General features: G+C 39.7%; 2 long non-coding RNA genes across 2 annotated transcripts in view; one reads left to right on the top strand and one right to left on the bottom strand.

Annotated features, from left to right (window-relative positions):
* LOC146501814 (uncharacterized) overlaps window positions 1–19,655 on the bottom strand; it is a 241,977-nt gene extending 222,322 nt beyond the window's left edge. The window contains exon 1 of the long non-coding RNA XR_014869648.1: window positions 15,079–19,655. This is a non-coding gene — a long non-coding RNA (uncharacterized LOC146501814). The remainder of the gene's footprint in view (window positions 1–15,078) is intronic.
* On the top strand, window positions 21–13,018 carry LOC146501815 (uncharacterized). Its single transcript, XR_014869363.1, has 2 exons — window positions 21–117; window positions 8,790–13,018. It is a non-coding gene; the product is annotated as an uncharacterized LOC146501815 (long non-coding RNA).
* Window positions 19,656–19,906: the final 251 nt, after the last annotated feature.

Raw genomic sequence — 19,906 nt, 5'->3', positions numbered from 1 at the left:
ACGTCGGTCCAACAACTGCTGCCGCCGTTAAGTTATGTTAAGGAAAATCCTATTCCCAGCTGCCTCTCCAGCACAGCGCAGACAGGAAGAGACGCGGAGCGACTGTGGCTCGAACACGTATGCAAAATTGTTCATTCACATTTAAACGGTGAATGCTGCAAGTGTAGCCTGCTGGCTAAATGGAACCGTTTTGGCAAGTGTAACTGCTGAGGCTTCTTTGCTAGTTGCTTCTTCCTCCGGATAGGCTTAACCACCTCTCTCTCTCTCTCTCTCTCTCTCTCTCTCTCCTATTCTCCTCGCTCTATCAATCACTGTTCAGTTCTAATATGTTGGAGTGACAAGTAGGAAACCAGTATCCCAGCATTGTATAGCTTACAATAGACATTACTGCCAATTCTTAAACAGAAAATCATTTGGAATTAGCCTCATTGGTCGTGATGTGATAAAGAAACGTTCAATTTGATTTAATTCAGTGCGACTGTGCACGAAAAGAAAAAGTCTCCTCCTGCTTATAAGCTCTCTAAGTCTCTCTCTCTCTCTCTTTCTCTCTCTCTCTCTCTCTCTCTCTCACACACACACACACACACACACACACACACACACACACACACACACACACACACACACACACACACACACACACCAGGGAGAAATGAATTGAATTTATGTTCAATTTATTTATGTAGAGGGAACAGCCATCTGTTTTGGGGCCCTCCTGTCCTGTCATTTAGTGTGTTTGCCCCCTTTTTATTTAAGAGTGTTACCGTTTTTCCGCGGGAAATTTTAGTAGCACATCAACACCGGAAAGGGGGGAATTGAGGGAGGGTTCAATTAGAATAGGTATGGCAGCAGGGTCTGAATAACAGTATTATAAGAATTAGTGTTACAAGTATAATTGAGATTTGTGTGACTATAAACTGGCAAAGACTATTTGGGAGCACCGATAAAATGCGGTCACTGCTAGGACACAGACACTCATCAAGTCAGCGTGTTTCATTATCTGCAGTATATGAAGTCAAAAAGCCTTCTGTGTGGAGTGAAAGTAAAAGACTAATATTATTCACATTAAGTGTGTCCTGGTTTTGGGTTCTAGTTGATCTAGGATCATGCTTTATTTCCTAGTTCTCTTCCCTTATGTTTTCTCTTTCCACTCGCCTCCTGTTTTCTTGTCTGTGTCTCTCTGTTTGTCGTTTCCCAGATTACTCTGTTCCCTTCTTCTTGTGCCCCTGTTTTCATACTTACTTTCTTTGTCTGCCTTTTGATTACTTTCCCCACCCCAATTAGTATTGCCTTTGTTTAGTCATCTAATCAGTCACCTCCCCTGTTTCTCTTTGGTTCAGTGCCCGATTGTCTTTATTCAACCCAGATGCCAAGCATTTCAGGTATCCATTTTTTCAGCTAGTTTTATTGTATCTCTTTAAGATTTGTCCCTTTCTTTTTTTTTTTTTTTTGTTGTCTAGTTTTTGCATCAGTTTGCAGTCAGCACAGCTTGCTTTTTGTCTTTCACCTCAACTGAACTACACTTTGCTACTCGGCATGGTCTTCTGCTGCTGTAGCCCATCTGCTTCAAGATTCCATGTCTCATTGGGGATGCTCGTCTGCAAACCTTGGCTGTAAAATTCTTTTTGAGTGACTTTTACCTTCCTATCAGCTCAAACTACTCTGGACATTCCCTGCTGACATTTGATATTGACAAGGTATTTTCACCGGTGAGAGAACCGGTGCTCACTGGATCTTTTTCTCTGTTTCAGGTCATTCTCTGTAAAGCCTAGAAATGCTTGTGTGGGAAAATCCCAGTAGATCAGCAGTTTCTGAATTATTGAGACCAGCCACGTTTGAGTCACTTAAATCACCTTTATGTCCCATGCTGATGCTCAGTGTGATCTTTAGCAGGTCACATGCCGTGTCTGCATGCCTAAATGCACTGTGTTGCTGCCAGCCAATTACCAGAGTTATTAGGATGCATTTTCTGGAAACCATGACTATCTGCTCACCCTTCCCATGTTTGTTGCTGTGTTTCACTGATTAAGTAGAAACTATGATCCAGACCGAGAAGGATCAAAGCCATTGAGATCCACTGGGATCCGTGGATATCTCCCCAAAATTTTACAGCAATTAACCAAAAACTACAAAGGTCAAACACAAAGTGGTGTTAAGATAAAACATCATGAGGTTTCCCATCCTCTGGGGTCCATGATTGTTTGCTAAAGAGAAAAGAACACATCTGAGTCACAGTGGTTGACAAGCTAAATTTGCTATCGACTGAGCCATGCAGGTGAAAATGTTAACCATGATTTAGTCACTGAAATAACTCTTTAATAGCAGACAACGGTATGAGACAGATGAAATATGAAGTATATTACATAATACCTTCAGATAAAATGATGAGTTTACAGCCGAGTTAGTTGGATGCATTAGCGGTTGTCCTTTAGCAATATCAGACTTGGAATGAGATTGCCTGGGTCCAAACCTTTATACGAGTCCTCTCCACTGAGTTGACAAGGCTAATATGAGGCACTAAAACTGTTAAAAAGAATGAGGTCACTAACTCCATATCAGTTTACACAGACATAGTATAGTTGGCGTATGGATAAAGATGCCTTTAAGAACAACTAAAGTCCAGATTGAGGTGTCATACACAGTATATAGGCCGTGCTTGTGAGGTTTGCAACAGGAACATTGTAATGTTTTTTCATCAGGGATTTGGCTGTCCCCGTCTTTGTGGAGGAGAGCTTTCTGCTCTGTCTCATTAGATTTCAAAACCACATCCATATAGAGTGACTGTGCACAGCTACTTAAAATCAAGTAGGCACAGAAAAATCCTCCTGCAGTCACTCGTCATTTTAAAGTTATTCAGAACTCACACATACCGGCATCACACTCAAAGTAATTTTCAGTGATTAGGGTTTTCATAAGCCAATCAGTGCCGATTAGACTCGCGTATAAAGGGAGATGTGAGGTGACTGGCTGAGTAACCTTTGATGGACGAGATCAGAAGGTTATTCCTCGGCCCGAGTCAAAGTGAATGTAGGATGAGGTGTGTTAAATATTGAGGATCCCCTACCACCCCCTCATTCGACAGTTAGATCTCTAGCTCCAACTTCAGCATTATGTAATGTTGTTTTCCTCGTGTTTTGTGGGGTGTGGGAATGATTGTAAACCAGCTGCTAAGGAGGGGTAGTTGACTGTGTAATGCTTGGTTTCATCATACGGGCGTGAGTACTATAAATGCCACTGACTGGAGCTACCTGTGTGACTGCAGAAGAATTTTAAGTGCCGCAGATAATCATTTGATACAAATAGCTATTGTTTACTTAGCAGTCCCTCAAAGAAAGCCACAGTCGGATCACAGCACTTTAAAAATCCACCAGGGCCTTTTTGTATGCAAATAAGTTCAGAACATTATATACACTCCTAAAAAATCCCATTATAGTCTCCTTTAGCACCAATTAGTCATCACGGACGGCTATAATTATCATGGCGATATGGAGTACACATTTTTTAACACTATACAGTATTATCTGGGAAGTCTCTTTACAGAGAAGTGTACAAATAACCACTAAAACTGTGGGTGTAGACTTTATAATACATCAAAATTACAGTAAAGATTAGAATATCCAACACGCTCACTCCCAAAGCGTAATATTTTACGCTAGGTGACAAATTGTCAACATATTACGTTTTCGGCTACCCACCACGTTCCTAAATGACGACCTCGGAAAAATGAGGAAATATGAGAACCGTATGGACTCTATCTACACATGTTCGCTCTTTTTCTTCAAATCGCTTAGAAACACGCTATTTAACATAATTACAGTCATGGATAAGGTCAGGAAAAAGGTTATGGTTAGGGCTAGGGATAAGGTTGGGTTTAGGGCTGGAATACAGGGCTGGAACGTCTATTACCGTGGGAGCGTCATTGCACTGGATTTCGGCCATAACCCGCCGCGTACCATAAGAACGCCGAAGGCCTCCTTTTGCGTTCCTCAGGAACGCCGCGGGACGTGACAAAACGCCGGCATGTTACGCCTCGGGAGTGAGAACGGCCTCGAATATCTGTACCACTGTAAGGTTGGCCAATCTCATCTCCACATCAAAATACAAATAAAGCAGGAGACATAATGGTAAAACCCAGCACTGTAGGTCATTCCACAATGTAGTGCCCTGTGTTTGATAGAGTTGTAGCAGGTAATTTTGGCAGGGATGTGTCTCCTTAGACTAGATCAGTGTTGTATTTGTGATTATTTACTGAATGTGATCCTTACAAAAGAACTGGCACTGACATTTCTTCCTATTATTGCAGCTGAATGCAGTAAGGAACAAAATAGAGCCTCTAAAGAAAGCTGTTGAAAGGAGTATTTATTTAAACTGCTCAAAGTATTGCCTTTGTTTGCACCTCTAATCTATACTTTGATAATAACAATGTATCTAACAACAGTGAAAAAATAATCAGTTATCTGCAACAATATAGAAAATTGTCTCCCTTTGAAAATGATATTATTAGCACATTGGACTATTATAACAAATGCTTCATTGTGTGAACCCTTTTGCTGCAACTGTGGTTGAGCAAAATTCACCTAGTTTATGTACTATAACATAGCAGAACTTTCAGTTTTTCATTATCATGAGCAACATGATGCTTGTGGGTTTTTATTTTGTTTTTTTTTTATCTATCTATTTTTATTGTATAGATGGAGCTGATACACTAGAATGCTCAAATCTGAACTTGAATGGCATCTCATTTTTCATCCATAGGGTTTTATATGACGGCAGCCCATCCTTTTGCAGCTATAACAGCTTCAATTCTTCTGGGAAGGCTTTCCGCAAGGTTCAGGAGTATTCCGTTTGACCATCGTTTTAGAAGCACATTTGTGAGGTCAGACACTTATGTTGGATGAGAAGGCCTGGCTCACAGTTTCTGCTCTAATTCATCCCAAGGATGTTCTGCTGGGTTGAGGTCAGGACTTGCTTTGTGCACAGTCATGGTGGAACAGGACGGGTCCATTCTCAAATTGTTCGTACAAAGTTGGGATAATGAAATTGTCCAAAATGTCTTGGTGTGCTGAAGCTTTAAGAGTTTTTTTTTTTTTTTTTACTGGAACTACGGGACAGAGAACAAACACTGGAAAAAACCCACCAAACTTTACACTTGGCAAAATGCAGTCAGACAAATAGGTTCTTTGGCAACTGCCAAACCCAGACCCATCCATCTGATTGCCCTATGGAGAAGCATAATAAATCACTCCAGAGAACACGTCTCCCCTGCATGCTTTACACCACTGCATCTGACACCTTCCATTGCGCTTGGCAATGTAAGGCTTGGATGCAGCTGCTCGGCCATGGAAACCCAATCCATGAAGCGCTGTTCTTGAGCTAATCTGAAGTGTGGAGGTGTGTAGTGATTGACCCTGCAGAAAGTTGGTGACCTCTGCGCACTATGTGCTTCAGCATCCATTGATCCTGCTCAATCCTGTCATTTTACTTGGCCTGTCACTTTGTGGCTGTTTTTTCCAATCACTACCACTTTGTTACAATACAATTAACAATTGACTTAGAATATTTAGTAAAGAGGAAATTTTATGACTGGACTTGTTGAGCTGTCATCCGATCACAGTACCACACTGGAATTCACTGAGCTCCTGAGACCGACCCATTCCATGCCTATGTGCTTGGTTTTATACACCTGTGGCCATGGAAGTGATTGGAACACCTGAATTTAATGATTTGGCTGGATGAGTGAATACTTTTGAGCAATATAGTGTAACACTGCCAATAAATTTTTTATCCTCTTCCCTTCTTCATCTTCTTCTTCTTCTTTTTTTGCTGTTTCCTTTATGAGTTGCCACAATGTATCATCTGTCTCCACACCACCCTATCCCTGTCATCCTCCTGTATCACACCAACCCTCTCCATGTCCTTGTTCACTGCATCCTTTACAGCCTTCTCTGCGGTCTTCCTCTTTCTTTGTTTCTAAAGCTATTAGCCTGAGATGTCACTCTGATGTACTGATTTTTGGTCACTCCCAACAAAAATGTTAACATCTGCCACATGTCTTTTTGTCAGCACCGCCGTCTCCAAATCATACACCATAGGAAGTCTCCCTACCGTGTTGTAAACATCCCCTTTCACTCTTGCTGTTATCCCTCTGTCACATATCACTCTTAAGACTCACCTCCATCCACTCCACCACGCTTACACTTTCTTCTTCACCTCTCTTGCTTTGGATGGATGCACCCCAGGTATTTAAACTCATCTAGCTTCACTACATCTACTCCTTGCATCTTCACAGTTACACCTGTCTCCTTCTCATTCACACACATGTATTCTTTCTTGCTTCTATTGAGTTTCATTCCCCTTCTCTCCAGAGCATATCTCCACCTCTCAAGCTTCTCTTCTACGTGCTCCCTACTCTCGCTGCAGATCACAATGTTGTCTGTAAACATCATAGCCCACTGAGACTCCTGTCTGACTTCATCCACGTTATCAACTTGTCTATCGCCGCTGCAAACAAGAACAGGCTTACAGCCAAATTCCATAATTCTGATCAGTTTGTCAGCACAGCTGTTTTATTATCCCTGAACACGGTTTTCAAACATAATCAAAAACTCATGGCTCAAAGTGTGTAAAAGCTTAACCATCATGAATTTGATGTCATTGTTTTGTAATGTGCAACTGTTGGTAAGACATGCCAGCACTGATGAAAGGGACAGATAAAGTTAGAGAAGTACAAAGCCAGAGGATATGACAATTTGGAAGTCTTAACTGAAAGTGGTTGTCAATTTCCACCCCTGTTTGTAAATGATTTGTGTTATGTGCATTTTAGATGTGTTCTGTTTTTTTTAACAGCATTTAATACGGATATATAAATGAACATAAAAAATGAACAAAAGAATAATGCATCATATTTTATTAGCTTGTTATGTGCTTTGTATACAAAAAGTACAAAATTATGAAGATTAGTGAATTAAGAATGTAAAGTAGCACAAAGTAGGGCTGCATCAATTAAGTAAAGTGCATCTTAATTGTACTTAAGTACACAAGTGAGAAAATGCACTGTTGCATTCTAACAGTTCCTGGCATTTGAGGGTAAACATACTAATAAAATATCTGTATCATTATTAATCAGGAAGCACTGCACTGTTGAACTAGACAAAAATAAATCTGTTGTCCCTTATAGAAGCCTTGGCTCAGCCTCACTGAGGTAAGTATGTGGGTGTTTCAGTTTCTTCTGCCAGACAGCAAAAAGCATCAGTTTCTGTGTAACTAGATATTTCGGTATGCGCCCCTCATGTGCCAAAAAGTTTGCAAATAGTTGCAAACGAGACCACTTTTTTAAAATTCTTGAAGGCTTATTGTCCATACAATTAAGATTTCAATAACACACTCTCTTGGAACTTTGTCAGCTTTGTCAACTTTGAATAGAAAAAGAATTCTGTGCAACTTACATCTTGAAATGATTTTTGCCTTTTCTATAATTCAAAAGTTCTTTAACACTGAGAATTGTGTTCAGTCATGCAGGCCCACATCTTAACACGTCTATTGATTTCAGTTAGCAATGCATTTTGCTGGTAAATTAGACATTTGTTAATTCTGACTAGCATATAAAAAGGTGTGATTACCTTAATAGAAAGGAACTAAAAGAAAATGTCTGTTTTTGAAATGATGACTTGATGTTATTAAGGGTCTTTTTAAAAATGTATTTAAATAAAATCAGCCTACTTAAGTCTCAGATTTACAGTAGACAAGTATTAATAATAAGAGTAATAGTAGTGATAATGCATCTTTTTTATGGAGCAGTTGTCGTGTTGCGAAAATTAAACATTTGATGACTTTTTGCGGCTTGGCTGCAGACGTTTTTGTCCTGTCACCGTCATCTTCATTCATATTCACAAGGAAGGGGAAAGCGTTTTAGTCTTTGAACAGTTGTTTAATTTATTGCCAAAATACAGACCTAATTATGACATCTTAATTAAAGGGACCAAATAAAAGGCTCTTCTTCCAGCACAGGCCTTTCCCCCCAGGTTGTTATCTCTGCCTGCATTTCTGTCTCTGCAGGAAAGTAACTGTACAGACGCAGCACTCCCTGCTTTTTTGTTTCACTCTCACATTCTTTCAACGGTCTTGAGTCCTGCAGCAAATGTGCACTTTTAACGCTTGATGTGCATGCTGCGACAGCTGCAAGCGACCCTCCAGTGACCACAGGCGTTGATGCTACAGTCTCCTCTGGCCTGGCCTAAATTTACTTGGGCTTGGAACTTAGGTTGCGCCCCAGGGAGCCAAACAGAAACTGGTGTAAATGAGGTTAGAGATTCAGTCAGTGCATTTGTGTGGCCAGCAGCTAGCTCCACAGTTCCAGCCTCTGCCCATCTGCCACTGACCCTTGTTTTGCCAAAAGACCAATTGAGGTTTGAAGCTGCCAGATTAGACTGTGGTGACATAATGATTTTGTCCCACATAAGGGTGATTTGACATGCTCTGCTTGCCTGTCTGTTGCTTGCAGGCTTTTCTCCACAAAACCAGCACTCTGCCTCTGCCTCATTACTGTCAAACACATCAGGAGATTGTTCCTCTGTTTGGTTCACATTAATATACGTGTGTATGTGCAAGCCACCACAAAAGTCTTTATCGGTGCTGTGTGTCACATAGTCTATTTTAATGCCCCTCTTATTGGGAGTCTATTTGTTCTCATCTGCATGACTTCTTGCTATCCATTATTCATGTTTTCTCCACACACAACTTGCTTATTCTCGCTTTCAGGCTTTTTCCTCATGTTGTTATTTCCCCCCCAGCTTCCCTTCTGTGTTTGCTCTGAGCTGTGCTTTGATGTCACCGCGCCTGCCCAGCCCTGCACAGCTGTCTGGACCAGGTGAGTTGGGATTTATTCAAAGTTTCTTAAGATTTACGTAGTTTAAATTCAGTTGAACTTAAATACTTGTTCATGTGAAATGTTCTCTATAGATACAGAACACAGAAAAGAGTCAAATGAAATATTTAATCTCTAAAAAAAAAGTTCAAATATAAAGCAAAGAAACCTTGAAATCTCACTTTGAACTTTTTCACAGATACTGATATTTTAGCTTTTGGCTCACTGAAATCAATATGTACACTAAACCTCACTGAGGGTGAGCAGAGCCCATGTGACTGAGGCTACCTAAAGCAGCACAGTGAGATGAAGCTTTAGTGATCTGCATGGAGAGACTGGGCAGTGTAGTGTAACAAAAGTGTAAAAATATAGCAATGCAGTGTAAGTAAAGAGGAGGGGGCCGCAGTGTTCTGCTTTTTGCTTTTCACGGATACATAATGCACATGAGTACACACTGTTACGCATATTAATGCTCATATACAACACGGGGAATGTAGATTTGTGCTGAACACAGACCTTTACACATTCAGATTTTCTTGTCCATGCAATGCATTTTATACATCTCATTTTCACCTCCACCTGAACCTTTCATGTTCTTTATCCTTTTGCAATATGACAGCAGTGATCAAGGATGAGAGATAAGGAGGAGATGAACAGAGAAAGAGTTAATCCTTCCAGGTGCCAAGTGGCAGTAGGTTAGCTGAGGTGTGTGCGGGCTGCGGAAACAAGCCTCTCTTATCCTCTCTTTCCTTCCATATATACCTCATCCTGCCACAACCCCCCCCCCTCCCCCCTCGGCCTCGTGCATCTCCTTGCGGCTCACTTTCATCTGCACTGCACTATAAACAGATCTTCTTACCATTTCAAAGCTCATACTTGTAACGTCTCCTCTCTGGTGCCTCCCATCTGCAGTGGCGTCGGGCCAGGGCAGCGACACGCAGTACGTACAGCAGGACGGGGCCTGAGTGCACAGGTGGTGCGATTTGGCCATTGGTAAAGTGTGTAAAAAGGGGGATGATAAAGAGCCAGAGATAAGAACAGAAATGGTCAAAAAGCATTATTCTCGATACACTGTAGTATAGGAGGTTAACAGTGAGGTGAATATGGGCAAGCACACCGTCTGACACATGCATCCTTGGCTTGCTTGTAGTCAGGGAATGTGTAAACGTGGGTTTCAGCGGAATGCACAAGAAGGTGGCTGCATGTCATTAGGCTTGTGTTAGTGCATTTGTGTTTGTATTCATTAGGCAGGCATTTGGCATTTAGAAGCCAAATGTGTGTGTGTGTGCGTGTGTGTGTGTGTGTGTGTGTATCCGTGCCTGTGTGTACACTGATATGAATGGAGGTGGTGAAGAGCATTAAAAGCCTGCCTGGCACTCTGTGTGGAGAGACAGGGGGCCCGTTCCAGGATAAAACTAGACTTAGATCAGCATGTTGAGGGTTTTTTTTGTATTTTTTGGCAGAATTAGCTCCCTAAAAATAATTTGCATATTGATTGTGTATCTGATAAAGCAGAATATAAAAGGCAGCGTTGTTTATTACAGCCAAGGGACTGATATTTAGCTCTCGTGGCACATATGGCTTCATGAATATGAATCCCTTGTTGCGAAACCAACTTTGGCTGAGTAAATTTGACAGCTTACCAACTTTAATCCTTATTCATATTTATGGCCTTGTTGTTTCATGTTCTTTTAATTTATTTCCTATATACATGTTATGGCAAGATAAGGATTTCCTGCCCCATGCTAATATAGCAAATGAAATTGAATTGCAGGGATGAACTGAATGGAAGTATAGGAGGGGGGTGAGGGAGGGAAAAAGTCGGGTTCGGAGAGGCAGCGATTAGGACAAGTGAATGTAGGGGGGTAAAAAGAGAGGGATTAGTAGGAGGGACAGAGAAAGAGAAAGCATATTGCTGTGCCAGTTGAGCCGTGAGGTGAGCCAAAGCTTTCAGAGATTATAACAGACTGCCCACAGGTCAATCAGAGGAACACGTTGTTAGAAAATGGGAGGCTTTTCACCACCCGCAGCTCAATCACCATAGTGACCCATTGTTCGCTTTTGCCTCATTACCTGTTCTTGGATCAGCATGTTCAGAAACAACTTGCTGAGGAGAGAGTGCAGCAGCTGACTGAAGGGATGCTGATAGATGTTGACAGAAGGGTGAGGAACAGAACTGGGGGGCCTGATTGAGAGGAGGTTAGATGAAAGGAAAGGGGTTGGGCTGAGTCTAATCTTTTGTAGCTGTAAAAGCACAAAAGATGGAGGTCTGGAACAATTCTAGTCAGAAAATGTGGGATTACAAAAGTTCTTTTGCTGAAAGGAGCACTGACTGGCTCTGTGTTTAACAGCGTAACAGTGAATAATCTCACAGACGCCTACTTCTTCTGTTTGAATGGAAGTTATGAAGCCTCGATCTAATATGTAATCTACTAAATTTGAGCTTTTGTGCTATAATAGCAACATTATATACAGGAAGCACTTAAAATGACTCGTAAAAATGGACTTTGAGGATAACACCATTGGCCAAGACCATAGGTTATAATTCATCACACTTGTGTCAGGGAAAATAACTGGCTTCTGAACATGCGTGTATGTGCATAGCTTGCTGTCAGATTTGATTTGAGCCATAAACAAGGCTTCCCGTTTTGCTTAAATGGCTTTCTAATGTCAGACTCTGACCAGAAATATCTATGTGCAAACATCTGTGTGAAATCGTGGCTCAAGAGTTGGCAATTCGTCTTGTAATCGGAAGGTTGCCGGTTTGAGCCCCGGCTCCGACAGTCTCGGTCGTTGTGTCCTTGGGCAAGACACTTCACCTGTTGCCTAATGCTGTTAAAGCCTATAGCCTTGCCTCTGTCAGTGTGCCCCAGGGCAGCTGTGGCTACAATGTAGCTTGCCATCACCAGTGTGTGAATGGGTAAATGACTGAATGTAGTGTAAAGTGCTTTGGGGTCCTTGGGGACAAACTAAAGTGCTATACAAATACAGACCATTTACCATTTTTGATTCATGGACTTTAAATATGGGTCTCTAACTTATATTTTTCTTTCAACAAAAGACTGAAGCTTTTAGCACATTTTCTTCAAAATAAGAACCTTTACAGAACTGCAATGATGTATTTGAGAATGGCTTAAAATAAGTGATAGTATGCTCTTTGTAATGAATGTGCTTAGTTTAAAGCACACTCACCAGCCACTTCATTAGATGCACATTTTTAACTGCTCAATAATGCAAATACCTAATCAGCAATCAAATGGCAGCAACTCAGTGGGCAACTCAGATGACCCACTGAGGTTCAGATAGCTTCTAGGGCACATTGAGAATCATTTACACACCATTGCCTCCCTGAGTATTGTTGCTGACCATGTCTATCTTACTATGTATGACCACATTGTACCCATCTTCTGATGGCCACAGCCCACTTATCATCTCAAACAATGACCTCATTGTATTCAGCTGATCTCCACAGTTAAACCGTGTGTGTGTGTGTGTGTGCATATATGAAGACTGAGCTCTGCAGCACAGAATGTAATTTATATCAGAGTTCAGCTAAACAGACCATTCCTTATAGTTACTGTTGATTTTAGTATTTTCAGGGGATTTGTTGACAGTGACAGCAAAATCACTGCCACACTTATCCAGCAGGCTTTGAAGGAACTCATTCACCATTGCAAACATGGCAACAGTGCAAGCTATATGAGCATATACTAGTGTTTATTGTGCTTATTTTACCAATTTCATCTGTGTGGTTTTTGCACGATCTGATATTGTCGTGTTGGTGTTGTTCCCAGATCAACATAGTAAATGTTGTTCCAGGATCAGCATTGCAAGTGACCAATCACATTGTTGTGACGTCATACTTTTGCGACTTTGGGAAAAACTGGCGTAAAACAAAAAACTGTACTTAAGCTGCAAGAAACCGCCTCTGTCTGCTGATCAACGAACCCTGACCCTGACCCTAACCCTTTAATAAACGCTAAGCAGAATTGATATTGTCCTTGCAACATTGGAATTTCATAAATGCATGAATGGCTTGGCGCACCAAAGAATAACGTCATAACAATGTGATTGGTCACTTGCAATGTTGATCCTGGAACAACATTTACTATGTTGTTCCAGGAACAACACCAACACGACGATATCAGATCATCCGTGGGTTTTTTTGTTATTAGTCTCCTCTGTTAATAGCTGAGAATATTTCCTTTCATAACCTCGATTACCGAGCAGGGTTGTTATTTAGCAGTGCACCTGCAGTATGTGCACAGATCATTTAGCTCCTTCCAGCACTCATCTGCTGGCTTTTTTTAAATAACTGAAAGCTTCAACTAGCTGTCATTTGAGTTAATGTGACCCAAATTTAATTCTGATTTATGTTTCCATCATTTTTTGCCTCTCCTCCGTCAGCGTCTACACCATTGAGCACTTAATATCAGCAAAAAATAAATAAATAAATAAAATAAAATAAAATAAAATCTTAAATCTTAAAAACTGAAATGTCATTAGTAAATCCCACATTAATACACATTTTATTTTCAAGAAGAGTGAAGCTGAACTACTAGGTTGACTCAGCACTTAAGAGGAGCTTGTGCTGAATTCATTCTTTATGTGGCTTAAATTATAGGTATTGAAAATTGATGAGAATTTTTTCAAAGACTAATATTTTATGATTTTTTTAAAAATATTTAAATGTTTCTACTCTTACCACACTTCTTCATTTAGAAATGGGTTGATTTTGCAGCAGGAGTAAAACAACAGTGCAGTTTGAAAGCAGCACACTGCAGACTAAACCTCTTTTAGAACGTTTACTTCATATTCTCTGGAGCTTCACACACAGTCTCAGACCACCTGTTTGGTCAGCCTCCACTGGTGTGAAGGTGAGGCCGGCTAAGGCCAGACTAAGCAGAAGGTGGGTCAGATATGACTGTCCTTTCCTGGACTTGCTGTGATCACTGTGCAGTGATGAAATCTTGCGTAATAGGGCTCAAACACACGGTTACCTAACCTTAACTAATACTAATTAGGTTTTCCGGGAGGCTTTAATTTCATTCGGATTGATGCTGTTTTGTTAGATTGACACTCAGCCAGTTTGCCAGGAGGTAAAAAGGCTGATTAATAGGCCTAGATGCAATTAGTGTGTGACTTCTGAATGGGCTCTTGAACACATTGCTAAATCCCCTAGTTACCAGTGCATGACAGATGAGCCACAAGACCACTGACATTTGTGCTTAAATGACTGTCCTATATAAGCTATGCACTAGGTACTGCTGTGCATTTACAAGTATTCATAGGTTCTTCTTAATTTATCTTTTTAAAATTTCCTCTGTACTCCACTACAGCGGATTTTGAATCCAATAATTAAGATATGATTGAAGGGCAGACTCTTTGCATTCATATAACAGGCTTAACAAAAGTATTGCATTAACTAGATGGAATTAAAAAGAAGTGTCACTGAGCTGGCCTTTCCACTCAGTGACTAAAGAGCTTGGAAGAAGACAGAAGACAGCTACAGTGCAAAATTATTTCCTTGGTTTAGAAAACCCCCGTTACAACATTCAATCAATCGAAAAGCATGAGGATGCAGGCATGTCATAGCATGTAGCTTGGTCTGCAATCCAGGATACACAAGCATACAAACTTAGAAGGTTTACAACAAGGTTCAACCACTGGGTACAGGTAAGTACACTTCGCAAGCTAACATCTAAAGAGCCGGCACAGTACTGTAAAAATTCTTTGAACAATTGAAATCAAGATCAGTTGTACAAGAATGATGGGAAGGGGTAAGTATGAATAAGTTGGAAGAAGGAGAGAATTGGCTCATTGAAACGTGGTAAAGGGCTTGGTCGCCTGACTGCAGCTTAATGGGTAATCAGCTAATCAGAAGTAAGCTTGACTAGGGAGCCTGAGTGTGTGATATGTGTGTGTGTATATATACATGTATGTATGTATATATATATATATATATATATATATATATATATATATATATATATATGTGTGTGTGTGTGTGTGTGTATATGTATATACATACATATATACATATATACTAATACATATATATATATATATATATATATATATATATATATATATATACATATACATATATATACATATACATATACATATATATATATACACACATATATATAGATATATAGATATATTAGGGGTGCAACGATACACAAAATTCACGGTTCGGTTCGGTTCGATACTTTTGGTGTCACGGTTCGATATTTTTTCGATACAAAAAAATGTTCATGCTTTTTTAATTTGTCATTTATTAAAATTAGAAATATATATTTTGACTCAAACGTACAGTTTTTAAATTTAATGTTGCTGAAATAACAAAGGGATAAAATAATAAATCTATCTGATCGAGAAATCACTCATCTTTGGAAAAGAGAATTTATTACAGAGAAATGGCTCTTTCCAAAATAAAAGCTATACTATACGCTTCTTCTGGGGTATATTCTCAGCAGCATATTAAACATATCAGGTCCCCATAAGGAGAATCATGTGCTAACGGCTGTCTAAATGACTCGGGTAAAGTTTGTAGCATGCATGCTTGTTGTTTTTGTCTGCTTCCACTTGTCTTTGCACTAGGATGATGTCGGTGTAAATGTGCAGTCATATTCGTTGTGTTCCCACTAGTGCTGTCAGCGTTAATCTTGTTAAAATGACTTTAACACCATAACGCTGCGAATCTCCGTTAACGAGTCTGGTTACCATAAAAATTGAATGGATCTACAACACCTACGATCCTCCTGTCTTTATCCTGGTTGCAGGGGGGCTGGGAAATAACCCTGAAGTGATAGGTTACAGCTCACAAGTCTATCACAAACAACCATTTGCACTTACATTGTAATTTAGAATCACCAATTAACCTAACTCTAACAACTGCATGACTTTTAACTGTGGGAAAAAAACAGAATGCCCAGAGAGAACCCAGTGCAAACTAGCCAGATTGTGGATTTGAACCCAGGACCTGCTTACTATGACGCAACAGCACTAACCACCACGCCACCAATCCAGACTTAACCAAAGTAGGGAAGCTATGATTTTAAGGCTTGATGCAGAATTTTTTGTGCGTTTTCGTCCTTGACAGGTTAAACCACAATGAATAGCAATAGCATATACGTGGTGTGTGTGTAGTTGTCTGCCTCTTATAACTCCAGTGATTTTCCTGCAGTTTGACATCTCCTGCGATCTTGTGAATTTCATGAGTCCAGCAACTAACCGGTCTTACTATCTCAACAAGAATAAATTAAGTTGTTGAATTTCATACAGATCCTTCATGATTTAATTGTGTTCATAGAAACATTAAATTATTGTGTTCAAATTACAAGTTAGACTTTTGTAAATGTAACAGCCATCCAATTTACTTTTTTCAGTATACCAAAAAAAGTAGAGGCGGCTGCTCGACTTGACTGAGATGGATGCCTTCCTGAAACCACGATCCAAAGCATGTGAGACTGAAATCCCGTGCAGTGTCGCAGTAAGTTGACTTACTTCAGTCGAACATGATATGAACAATTTAATCTAGCCTCTCTGCATATAATGTAGTTTCTACACTATATAGTTACACTTAACTTTAAAGCATGAGGCACTTGTGTTAAATACACGCAAGATGCTTACGTAAATCCAAGAGCTGGCCAATCCCTTTTTTTCCGTGTAGTTCCCACCAATGTAATTGAGCATTGCGTGGCACATCCGACATACTGTTTTACTTTTGTGCATGACGCATGACGCGAAGTATCAGGGTCATACTTCACATGAAAACCAAAATAGTTCCAAACGCCAGATCTGAATGAGGGTGGGGGAGGTTCAATTTGCCATGTTGCAGCGAGCTTAGCTTCTGTCTTGCTAGCTTGCGCTGCGCTCAGTGGATCTGCACTCGACAGTGCAGCCTAGGTGGAGTAGTCGAACGCAGATCCACTGAGCACTCAACACAGACAGCATTGTCAGAAGAAAAGTTGATAAAATAAATTTTAAATTTTGTATTGTTCGATACATATGCATACCGAACCGAAAGCACTGTATCAAACAGTTCAATATCGATACGAGTATCGTTGCACCCCTAATATATATATATATCTATAGTTAGTTCAATTGACCAGTAATTGGCCATGTTCCAAACAGGTATAGAGTTCAAGGCCATTTATCACTTCATACAGATTAGCTATTCCTACCACAATGCAGCGATGGTCGGGCAGCTCCATCCCACACTGATCAGGGCTCTGATTGCAGGAAAAAAAAACCCTGACCTAAACAAGCTCTAAAGCAAAAAACATCATCTGTTAAACATGATGATGGTAGTGTGATGGCATGGGCCTGCCAGTGAAAGTGGAAGCCAGTTTCCTGATCATGTGACCAGGTTGAGTTCTGCGGCGTACAGAGCTGTACTTTCTCCTTAGATTCAGCCAAATGCTGCAAAACTTATCAGACATATATCATCAGATACTGGCCTAGAACATATTGCAAAAGCAATCCAAGAGTTCCTCAAGTGGGGTTAGGTTAACTGGTGATTCTAAATTGCCCATAGGTTACATGAATGTGAGTGTGAATGGTTGTCTGTCTCTCTGTGTAAGCCCTGTGATAGACTTGTGACCTGTCCAAGGTGTACCCTGTTTCTCGAAGCTGAGAAAGGCTCCAACCCCCGACCTGAGCCTCCTACACAGTTACTGCAGTACTTTTGTTAAATTGTTTGTTAAATTAATATTATTTGTTTGATTCATAATCCATTCCACTTTTTTTCATAGAAAAATGTTCCACTGTGCTAAAACATACTGACTTAACTGTCCCTATATCTATTCAGTAGCCATTGAGACATATTTCAAAAGCCAGAAAACGTCAGCTTAATGATGCCACACCATGAATATCAATTCATTTGACAGCAGTGGAGATATTTCATTCAGAGCAAAGTGTTTCATGTGATTGACATTGCTGTTTCTTCAACTAGTGTCTTTGTTTCATCCCAGTCCTTTCTTTAACAGCTGAAATAAATGTGAGCTTCACTTTCAAAATAGCAGTAAAAGAGCCATCAATTTCCCAAGCGGCATAAGCAGAGCATTTTGAAGAAAAGTTGCACCTTATGGTGAATAGTGCGATTTGACTAGGTTATTATCATCAAGTGAAATATAGGCGAGAGTGAGGTAAATACTGTGGTTGACTTTTAAATTCACAGTTTGATCATTTTGCTGCAGAACAGTCAGATTATACTCAGGGGTTTGAGCGCTGAAACTGGAAGGGGTGAAAAACATGACAGAAAAAAGATTTTTTCCATGAACTATTCCATTAAAATTGTTGATTCTCAGGTGATCTGTCAGCTTTCATTTGCATCACTATGTTGCCTGGAGGTCTATTAAAAAGTAAAGTGAGTTTATTATTTATTATTCTTGTCAAAAACGTAAGAATTAATTACACAGATAGGCATTACAGTATATTCTTTTAAATAATTAATATCATCTATGGGGAATTACATTTAAAATGACATCCACTTATGAAGCTTCCGAGAATTAAACATTAATTTTCTGATCTTCCAGACGCATAAATTGGGATTGCAAAATAGCACAGACTAATTGCCTTTTCTGGAAGTATTACAACCTAATAAAAGTATATTTTATTGAATTCCTCCCTTCATTTGTGATTTGCTAAACTCTGGGCCTCTTACATTTGACAGCCAGTTTTGATTTTTAGACATAAAGTCAATTCATGTCCAGAAGTCATGAGTTAATGAATTTTATTGACTATGCAACTCATATTTGCTTGGCTGATCATACATCACACAGTTTCATAGCAGAGAAAAACTAAATATCTCAGGGGTTAACTGCCTATAAAACTTTTAAGTAAAATCCTGTATCTATAAAAGAATGCGCTTGCAGTCTCCGTGTCAAGGCATCATGTTAATAAGGCCTGTTTGAAATAATGAAATTTTAGTAATGCGCTTTTTTCCCCCCAATTAAAATATGAAACTTGCAAGCTCGGAGGTCTAACTGGTGGTTTAAAATTCATTTAATCCACAACGGCTAAACAGAGCAATGTTTTTTGCTTCTCAACCATTTTTAGTCATAATGCAAACTCAATAAATGGATCAGATACAAAGAAGTTCTGCAGACTTGCAGTGATATTGCATCTAAGGTTGGAGGGCTGGTTGAACAGCTGATGGATAGTGGTGCAGGAGAACGAGGCACTGAGGAAATTAGACGGCGAGAAGAATGGGAGCAAAGATGTGAGGACTAGATAACGACGGAAGAAGTGAGGGACAGTAGAGTAAGATGAGATACAAAAATGAACAGGAGAAAACATCAGTGTAGGAGTTACAGATAGAGTGAGTTTCTTTTCTCTAGGATTGTCATATTTTCTTCCACAATGGTTTGATTCAAGGTTTTGACCTTTACAGTATGTCAAATCTGTTCTCCTGTTCCCATTTTTTCACGATTACGCTGTCGAGTCTTTGTGGGTAACAGTGCAACAACGCCTAAAGTTAAAATCAAACAATAACCACTATTTTTGATATGGCGAGGCATAAAATTTAATGTACAATTCTTCTTTTTTATTTTGGTCCTGAATTTACTGGGGTGTTCACAGAAATTACTTGTCAGTGTGGCTATAGTTGCATCTTTCTTCTTCTTCTGTTGATGGAGCTGGAGTTTCTGTAGGCGGTGCTTTTCTGTTTGTCTGTTTATCCAAGGTGGCTCTTACTGTTCCATGATGTGCCTGCTGGAGATGTAAAACACTTGACTTTTTCTGCAGAGAAAAATGGCTCATTACAGGCATTTTTTTGTAAAATGACAAAATCTGTTCCCCTGAGTTTGTCAACATATTAATTTCTTTTATGAATGCGAGAATAGAGAATTTAATACTCCAAATTAAATAACATCTTTATTGCAGTTTGTTACATAATGAAAGCAGATGCAAATGATATAAGCAAAGTGACTACAAACAATAGAATAAGAATGTATAGGCTGTGAACAAAGAGAAACTTGTAAATAACTCATGAAAGAATAAAGTTACGTTGAAACCAAGCACACCATTGTTTTT

The sequence above is a fragment of the Neolamprologus multifasciatus genome, chromosome 15 (genome assembly GCF_963576455.1).
Source record: "Neolamprologus multifasciatus chromosome 15, fNeoMul1.2, whole genome shotgun sequence".
In the NCBI taxonomy this organism is placed as follows: domain Eukaryota; kingdom Metazoa; phylum Chordata; class Actinopteri; order Cichliformes; family Cichlidae; genus Neolamprologus; species Neolamprologus multifasciatus.
Note: the sequence above shows the minus strand (reverse complement) of the source record. Positions and strands in the feature narration are given on the sequence as shown.